A 9,593-nucleotide genomic window follows, 5' to 3' on the forward strand; every position below is an offset into this window, starting at 1 on the left:
ATTTCTATACTCTCAATGCTATTCCATTATAAGTACAGTGGGGCCTTGACTTACGAGTGTCCCGACTAACGAGTTTTTTGCGATACTAGCTGCTTCTCTGCCGATTTTTTGGATTGAGTTGATAGAGTAATTTGAGTTAATGAGCTCCTTAATGAGCTCCTTAACGAGCTTGGTCACCGAACGAATTAAACTTGTAAGTCAAGGCCCCACTGTGTGTCTATTCTTATTCTAGTGTCACACTGTCTTGATTACTGTAGCTTTGTAGTTTTGAATAAAGAAAGTATAAGTCTTCTAACTTTGTTCTTCTTTTTCAAGATTGTTTTGGCTATTCTGGGTCCCATGCATTTCCATGTGAATTTTAGTATCACTTTGTCAATTTCTGTAAAAAAGGTCAGCTGGGATGTTGATAGGGACTGTGTTGGGTCTGTAAATCAATTTGAGGAGTGTGGCCACCTTAACAATGTAAGTCATCCAGTCCACAAAGGTGGGATGCCTTTATCCATGTATTTGGATTTTTAATTTTCAACAATTTCTTATTTTTTTTATTTTCAGTGTACCAGTGTACAAGTCTGGTACTTCATTCTTTTTGATGCTTTTATAAATATAATTATTTCTTAATTTTATTTTTTACTGTTAGTGTATAGAAATACAGTTGACTTTTTAAATGATCCCACAACATTTTAAAGCATGTGTTTTTACCTTCAAATTCAAGAATTATTATTTTCAAGAAATATTTTCTCCCTCTTAAGGCACGAGACCGTTTGAGGCCTGACAGAGCTCCCAGAGCTTGCTGCTGCCCTAGAAAGAAAACAGGAAATGAACATTTTTGGTGTTGGGAAGTGACGCATGTGGCTTACTTTAGTCCAGATAAGGCAGGTGTACTTGAAAGGGGGCAGCAATAGAATTTGGGGAACCAGCTAGTATTGTAAGAAATATTAATCATGCTCTGTTAACCATGATTGTTTTATTCTAATTAAAGAAGGCATATTCTACCCCAGCTGGAGCTGACCTGCAGATGCAGCCCTTCCTCCCCATTTGGAGCTGCCTATTATCATGGAAAGATTAACAACTTGGCTACAGAAACCAGACTTGCCAGCCCTTTGAAGATCCCCAGCCCCTTTGCATACCTGTATGCCTTTGCAGACCTCCAGCCTGCTTACCTGTTAATTGCCCATATGGCACGCCCTTTGGCTATTTCCCCATGTAACCCCAGCCCTTGCATGTTGCTAAGCCCTTTGAAGACCCCTAGTTCTTTTGCGTATCTGTAAACTGCCTTTTCCTATATAAGCAGCTGGCTTATCGTGGGGTGCAGAGCAGGTTTCTGTGGCTGACCTGCTGCTGCTCTCCCATACTGCCGGCAGTACTGGAATAAATGCTCATATATGATTCCACCCTGGCTCTGTTTCATTGGCTTGAGTAGTGAAAGGCAGCACAGCCCCATTGTTTGTCTGGTAATATACTGAGAGGCATAAATTTAAAAAATTAAGAAGTCCTTGAGCATAGAACATAGACCTGGGGATGCTACAAAGGGGTTGCAAAATAAAATATTAAGCTCAAAGAACTGGCAGATAATGAGTGTAGGATAACTGCATGTTAAAAACAAAACAAAACCAAGCCCATAAGAACCCTCCCAGGGAAATAGTATATGCATTCTAGTACCAACTTTGGGCATTGGCTAAGAAATTTATAACTTGAAGGGATCATCTGATCATCTAGTCAGTTCCTCAGCTGAGAGAGCAGAGTCTACCAGGGGTGGGCAAACTTTTAGACTCGAGGGCCACAATGGGTTCTTAAACTGGACCGGAGGGCTGGAACAAAAGCATGGATGGAGTGTTTGTGTGAACTAATATAAATTCAAAGTAAACATCATTACATAAAAGGGTATGGCCTTTTTTTTTTAGTTTTATTCATTTCAAACAGGCCGGATCCGGCCTGCGGGCCGTAGTTTGCCCACATAGTTTTCCCATGGCTGGTAGACTCTAGAAAGTTGAAGTAGCATGGGATGCTCAATAGGAGAGAAAGCAAAGGGTTTGGAAACAAATGACTTAAGTCATCACTACTAGGATGTCGCAGTCTTTTCGCAGCAAGGGTTCAGGAATCTGGAGAAGGGGCTGCGACATAAATGAAGAGACTAGACAAGAAATAAAAATTTGGAAGGCATGGGGGAACCAGGTGGAGGCCTCACCCTCTAGTGAAGTGGCTCCCTGAATGTCCGGACCCACGGCTTTTTATTTATATATTTCACCCTTTAGCAAAGCAAACATACATATCAAAAGTAAGGTTTGGTAAACAATAAAGGATTATCAGGTTAGGGCAGTGGTCGGCAAACTGGCCTCTTGAGTGTGGCTCTTCCACAAAATACCACGTGTGGGCGCACAGTAAAGTGTGATTGAAACTTCGTGGCTCATGCCACGGGGCCAAAGAGCCACATGTGGCTTGTGAGTTGCCATTTGCCGACCACAGGGTTAGGGGAACTGCCTTCAGCTGTTCAGCCAGCAGCAGGTAATAATATGCAGATTTTCAGCCCTGCTGAATATCAATAGTCCATCAGCCTTCTGATGAACTTCTCACATTTATGACCTGCTGGTCTTAGCCTCCAGTACTAGGAGATTTTCTAGAAAGCTACTTAGCCTCCGTTGACCTCAGTTCTTCATCTGTAATAGGAGAAAAATGGTGCCTACATTTTAGGGTAGTTGTAAGGAATCAGTTATTCAATGAATTACAAATCTTTCTCAGTACTGTGTGCCAGGTCCTGTGCTTGGTGCTGGGGATGTAGAAGAGAACAAAAGAGGCACAGACCATGCCCACAAGAAGAGTAGTTTTAGGATGAAGATGAAATGAGATTACAGAACACAAAGCTCACTAAAAGTTCCAGCTAACTTTCCCAAGGGTTTATTTCATTCATTTTTTTTTAAATTTAATTTTTAATTTTTATTGATTTCAGAAAGGAAGGGAGAGGGAGAGAAAGATAGAAGCATCACTGATGAGACAGAATCACTGATCAACTGCCTCCTGCATGCCCCACACTAGGGATTGAGCCCACAACCTGGGCATGTGGCCTTGACCAGAATTGAACTCAGGACCCTCCGGTCCATAGGCTGATGCTCTATCCACTGAGCCAAACCAGCCAGGGCTATTTCATTCATTTTTGAATCCTGAGCACCAAGTATAGTGCCTGACACATTGTAGACACTCTGTGTTTATTGAACTAAACAAATCATCTTCTTACCCCAAGGCAAAGGAGGATTTTAGATAGAAAAGGGAAGAGTAGTATATGCTGGGCAAGGAAGCAGAGCATTTCAGGAGCAGGTGATGCTCAGCATGGAGCTAAGTATGAGACCAGGGCTTCCCCTGAGCCAAAGAAAAAGGCAAATATTATCAGTTGAGCCAGGGTTTATTTTATTTTATTTTATTTTATTTTTTTATTTTATTTTTTATAGCAAAGGTGAAGATTTATTGAAGAACAAGTACAGACTCCTACATGGGGAGAGGAAAAGAGTCCCACAAGAATGGACTCCCAAGTAGGGAGCAGGAAAAGGGTCTATTTTATTTTATTTTTAAAAGAAAGCTTATCTCTTGATAAATTGAAACCAAATCCAAAGACCTTTCTGGTCCCTTTTCCATTTTAGTGACATCTGCATGTGAATGTCTTATCTTACCAAATTGGTTATTCTTAGCCAGTAGGACAGGTTTTTAAATAGAAAGTAAATGAAATTTCTGCTAACATCACTCTGAGAGAAAGACAAAAACAATTCTATGCATACCATCCCAAACTGGGATGATAAGAATGATGAGGGCAATGTAATTACAGGGAGAAGATAATAACCTCAGGCTCTGGATCAGAAGTCCAGGCCCCTGGGCATCACTATAGGTTTCTGCATGGGAGGACCTCTCATTCTTCCTGCTGGGATCACAATGGCTTGAGGCTGCAGTCCTGCTGGGAGCAGGCAGAGAGAGCAGGAGCCATGTTGGGGCCACAGAGCAACTGGTTATCATGAACCATGTGTCAGGCAGTACATGGAGCCTGACCTCCCATTGCCTCATAAAATAAGCCCTCTCTAGATCTTTTTTTTTTATTATTTTTTTAAATTAATTAAATCTTTATTGTTTAGATTATTACATTTGTTCCTCTTTTTTCCCCCCCATAACTCCCCTCCTCCCAGTTCCCGCCCCACCCTCCACCCTCACTCCCCACCCACTGTCCTCATCCATAGGTGCACGATTTTTGTCCAGTCTCTTCCCGCATCTCCCACACCCCTTTCCCCCCCAGGAATAGTCAGTCCATTCCCTTTCTATGTCCCCGATTCTATTATAATCACCAGTTCATTCTGTTCATCAGATTATTTGTTCACTTGATTCTTAGATTCACTTGTTGATAGATGCATGTTTGTTGTTCATAATTTGTATCTTTACCTTTTTCTTCCTCTTCCTCTTCTTAAAGGATACCTTTCAGCATTTCATGTAATACTGGTTTGGTGGTGATGAACTCCTTTAGCTTTTCCTTATCTGTGAAGCTCTTTATCTGACCTTCAGTTCTGAATGATAGCTTTGCTGGATAAAGTAATCTTGGTTGTAGGTTCTTGGTATTCATCACTTTGAATATTTCTTGCCATTCCCTTCTGGCCTGCAAAGTTTCTGTTGAGAAATCAGCTGACAGTCGTATGGGTATTCCCTTGTAGGTAACTGAGTTTCTTTCTCTTTCTGCTTTTAAGATTCTCTCTTTGTCTTTTGCTCTTGGCATTTTAATTATGATGTGTCTTGGTGTGGTCCTCTTTGGATTCCTTTTGTTTGGGGTTCTCTGTGCTTCCTGGACCTGTAAGTCCATTTCTTTCACCAGGTGGGGGAAGTTTTCTGTCATTATTTCTTCAAATAGGTTTTCAATATCTTGCTCTCTCTCATCTTCTGGCACCCCTATAATTCTGATGTTGGTACGCTTCAAGCTGTCCCAGAGGCTCCTTACACTATCTTCGTATTTTCGGATTCTTTTTTTATTTTGCTTTTCCAGTTGGGTGTTTTTTGCTTCTTCGCATTTCGAATCTTTGACTTGATTCTTGCGCTCCTCTGGTCTGCTGTTGGGTGTCTGTACAATATTCTTTATTTCAGTCCGTGTATGCTTAATTTCTAGTTGGTTCTTTATCACAACATCGAGGGTCTCATTAGATTTCTTGAGGATCTCACTACATTTATCGGCGGTCTCATCAGTCTTTTCAAGGGCCTTACTAAGTTTATCGGCAGTTTCTAGACAGTTCTTGAGAGACCTTAAAAGTGTGGTTTTGAGCTCTATATCTTCCATTTCTGACATTTGCGTCCTGTTTCTTTGTCTCCGCATTTTTTATGCTTTCTTGGTGCACCCTCTAGTGGTCTTTGTGCGCAGTCTTGTTGTAGTTAAGCCTTGATTGTTGTCGGCAATACCGGGGGTGATTTGACCTCCAGGCTAACTGGCTGTAAGAATCCCCTCTCTAGATCTTGTAAATGAGAACCACAAGGAGCTTATGTTGAAAATAATATCCACTCTCCCTGCATGGTCACTTGACTCTCTGTTCCTCTCCCCATGGTGCTGGAAGGACCATGGCCCATCCTCCATCTTTGAGTGAGCAAAATCAAGATCAAAACTGGTGTGGTGAAGTGATTGGCCAAAGGAAAAAGTTATGTATAAAAAAGAAGCAAAACAAGAAGAAAAGATTGAAAAGATGCAAGGTGCAGATGATGAAAATAATGCCATTAAAAAGCAGGCAAAGGAATCCCGGATGATGATCCCAGATTGCCAGTGCAGGTTGGAAGCTGCATATACCAATCTTCTGCATATACTAGAGAATGAAAACGTTGGAAGAAGCTGAGGAATATAAGGAAGTGATGGGGACAGTGAGAATGGCACCAGGTATTAGACTGGTGGGATCAGACTGGACCTGGATTCAGCAACCTCAGTACTTGAGTTCTGGCTAGGAAAGAATTCAGAGCCAAGACTCAAACTATAAGAGAACATTTATTTATAAAATCACAGGTGGAGGAAGTAATTTATAGAAGAACTGGGCGTAGGAAACAAGTTGTAGAGGCAAAGGAAGCACCCTTGGAGCTTAGAAGTGAGGAAGGTAAAGGTGAAGCACCTGAGTGGGGATGGGGGCGGGAGGGGGAGGGGAAGAAGGAGGGGAAAGCCTTGGAGTGCTCCCAGGAGGGAGAATGCTCCGGGTCCTCCGTCTGAAGGGTTTTAAGGGTGAAGATTTAGGGGAGGTTTCAGGGGAAGATGTCAATAGACTATTCAGCAGCTTTCCAGGTATGTCCTTTCAGGGTCTAGGTCTCTACTGATTGACTGGTAGGCACAGGGCAGAGGGTCATTATCCAATGCAGCTTGTCCAGAGGTCAGCTGTGGGGTTTTGTCTGGTTTTGCTGCTTTTCTGGGCCTAGAGCTGACATACAACTGAGGTCTAGATGTTATCTCTAGGGAGGAAAGGTCAAGGGGTCCAAACCACATGACCAATGATATATTAGTGGAGGAAAAGTCACCCGGGGGTTGAGGTTCCATCTACATTTGTTCTTTGCAGGGCACCCAGAGCTTTCCACCTGGTGACCTTCTTCTGTACCTAGCCCATCGTCCTTGTTCTGCCCATGTCTGTCTAACTGTCTACCACATGGACACGTTTAGTCCTGGATTCAGTGAAGCTAGAAGCTTGAAGTTCTTCTGTACAGGGTGTTTCTTGCAATTCATCCTGGGGTTCATTCCACATTCTTTATTTTGTGATCAAGTAGAATGAGCATGTGATTTTTCTTATGCAATCACATATATTTTTCTTTGCCTAATTTAAGGCAAATAAATGAATTCATCTAAGGAAAAAAAAAAGGAAAGAAAACAATACTCAGGTAGAAAACGAAAGGGCTGGATTCTAGGTCCAGCTTGGCTTATGATCTTGATCTTGACCCCCTGAATATCAGTTCCCTCAATTGCAAAATGAAAAGTTAGGGTTTGATTAGACATGGTAAATACCCAGGAGGGGCGTCCCTGTACTGCATCTCGTCCAGGGCAGACACTGCTAACCATCATCCACCACTCTCTTTCCCAACCAGCTGCCTGAGACTCCTTCACAGACCAGTGCTACATGGACCCAACACCATGTATTTGAAACAAGCGAAGGATACAAGCTACTTGCCATTTGTTGGGGGAAAAGCCCCAAAAGTTTAAATTCAGGATTGATTCTGAAGACCTGACATGTAGCCTTATTCAAATTCTTAAGAGCTTTAATACGAGAATCTGATATACATGGGCAAAGCAGCTGCTGCCAGCAGTGGCAGGGCCCCCTCAAAATCTACTCCTTCCCCGAACAGGACCTTTTTTTAATGGGGATTAATAGTAAAACCATATGATGGGTAGTCACCAAGACCACCAGAAAGAACAATGCGATCCTAAGTAAACACACAGCATGTGGCAGTTACCACACTCTATGCATACATTCATTGGCCTCCTTCCTGGGGGCATGATGTTTATCTGCGGTATTCTGGTTTTCTGGGTAGTCAGCCAACTCTGAAGCTACAGATAGTAAACAGTCACAGAGAGTCAAGCAGAGTCAACATTTCCCAGACCCCTTTGCTGCTGGAGCCATATTGTCTCTCTAAGTGAATTGCCCTACACCAGGTGGGGACTGTCTGGCCCTTGGGCCGTATAGGGCCTGCAAAATCATTTTGTCTGGCCCTGCCCAGGCATTAGGGGTGAGTATATTAAATGTTTGAGCAAATATAGCAGGATGATTTTTAAGTTGATGATTTTGTATGGCCAGTGAACGATGTGCCCTTGGCAGAAAAATGGTTTCCCACCTTTGCCCTAAACCATCCTTAACCAGACAGTTTGCTATGACCATTTTACCCTGACATGCAATTCTAAATAATTTCTTGTAGGTTTGCACAGGCTTTCTACTAAAGTTGTCACGAGGCAGAAAACTGATAACTTCATAAGTCAAGAATCAGCCCATGGTGGCTCTATGTAAATGCAGCTATTGCGAATGCTATAATTTATGCAACATACTTTCAACACTGTTTTCACACAAGGCTTTGGAGTTGATGAAGGAAGGGGACCCTGTGCTGAGCTTGGTCAAAAGCGGTTCCTGGGGGTGGTGATTGAGTAGCAAGAGAGACAAGGAGAAAGAGTTTTGAAATGTCCCCTCGCCCCCCGTGAAATACAAACTTCTGCTTCTGTGCCAGGATTAATTCCATTCCCTGCAAGAACTGTTAGAGCTGTGTTGCTAGGAAAACAGTAGCTGTTGGTCTGGATGAGCTTGGGACAGGGATGTGTCATTCGTGCAATGTAAACAGGGCAGGGGTCTGGTTTATGAGGCCAGTCTCTGTCAGTGCTGATCAAGGAAGCACAGCAGCAGGGCCTTTTAGACAAAGCCACGGTGGGGATCCTTCCCACGGTGATCTGTTTCCCAGAGTCGGGTGACCTGGAGCACTGCCCCAGGATCTCCTTCCATCTGTCTGGTTTGTCATTGTCAACCTCACAACTGTTGCCTGGCTTCTGACCCTCAGCCTGGCTGCCGGGAGCCTGGGACCAGAATGACCCCTGAACTCGGAGGAAGGTGATAGCTCTTTAGAAATGAATCCTGGACAGCTAACTCACTCCCCAAAAATTCGGCCTTTGGAACTGCGAATTGGAGCTTTTAAGAATACCCGGACCTTTCTCTGACTTCACCTCACCCCTGCCACTCCTCATCCTCCTTCCCTGTTTTTTTTTCTCCATACACTTACCACCAGTTAACACTTAATATATTTTACTGACTTACTTGCTTAGAGTTTCTCTCCTTTCTTGAATGTTTGTTTCTTTGGGGCCTAGAACAGTCTCTGGAACAGAACAAACACCTAGTAAACATTTGCGAAATGATCAAATCCATTCATCTATTCAATATTTTGGATATCCAGAAAACTGAATTTTTCATCTACGAAAACTTTATTGAACACCTTCTGAATGCTTGGAATTATTCCCTGAGTTTGGGATTGGTTTCTGGGAAAAGTTTGAAAAGGAAAGAAATTTCCCACTGATAATTGAAGGGAAGGGCAAAATAACAATAGCCTTCCTGATGTGCCACTTCTTAATATACCAAGTGCTCTCCTGTTCATTGTCTGTGTCTTGAGTCAGCCTTTTGAGGTAAGTAACCTGATCTCAGTTTTTCAAAGGAAGAACTGGAGGTTCATAGGAAGTAGGCAATTTGGTCATGTTGATGAAAGAATATCCAGCCTATAGAAAAGTCTTATAGGAGTTTTTTTGACCTAAATTTTTGAGGACATGCCCAGAAGCAAAATCTCAAAAAATTGAGAAAATGCTCCAGGGAATGGCAGTTTTACAACTTATTTTATACATTAATATCAAAGGAACATGAACTCCATTGGTGATAGATCAAGGGGCGGGAGAAAGCAAAGTGGGAAATCTTTAGGATTGGACAAAAAGCAAAATGGAAAAACACATCCTTCTTTTATCTTGGTGGGTACGGGATAGTTACTAAGTATAGTACAGAGATGGCATGTGGGGAACAAGATAACAATGAGGGGTTCTGTGATCTCATGCTCTGGTGGTCTTGTGCTCTGGTGCCTGCAGATGTTTTAATTTCAGCAGA

General features: G+C 42.6%; 1 pseudogene; it reads left to right on the forward strand.

Annotated features, from left to right (window-relative positions):
• The first annotated feature begins 3,481 nt into the window (after positions 1-3,481).
• On the forward strand, positions 3,482-6,669 carry LOC118675561 (annotated as a pseudogene).
• Positions 6,670-9,593: the final 2,924 nt, after the last annotated feature.

This window comes from Myotis myotis, unplaced genomic scaffold (genome assembly GCF_014108235.1).
Source record: "Myotis myotis isolate mMyoMyo1 unplaced genomic scaffold, mMyoMyo1.p scaffold_m19_p_2, whole genome shotgun sequence".
In the NCBI taxonomy this organism is placed as follows: Eukaryota; Metazoa; Chordata; class Mammalia; order Chiroptera; family Vespertilionidae; genus Myotis; species Myotis myotis.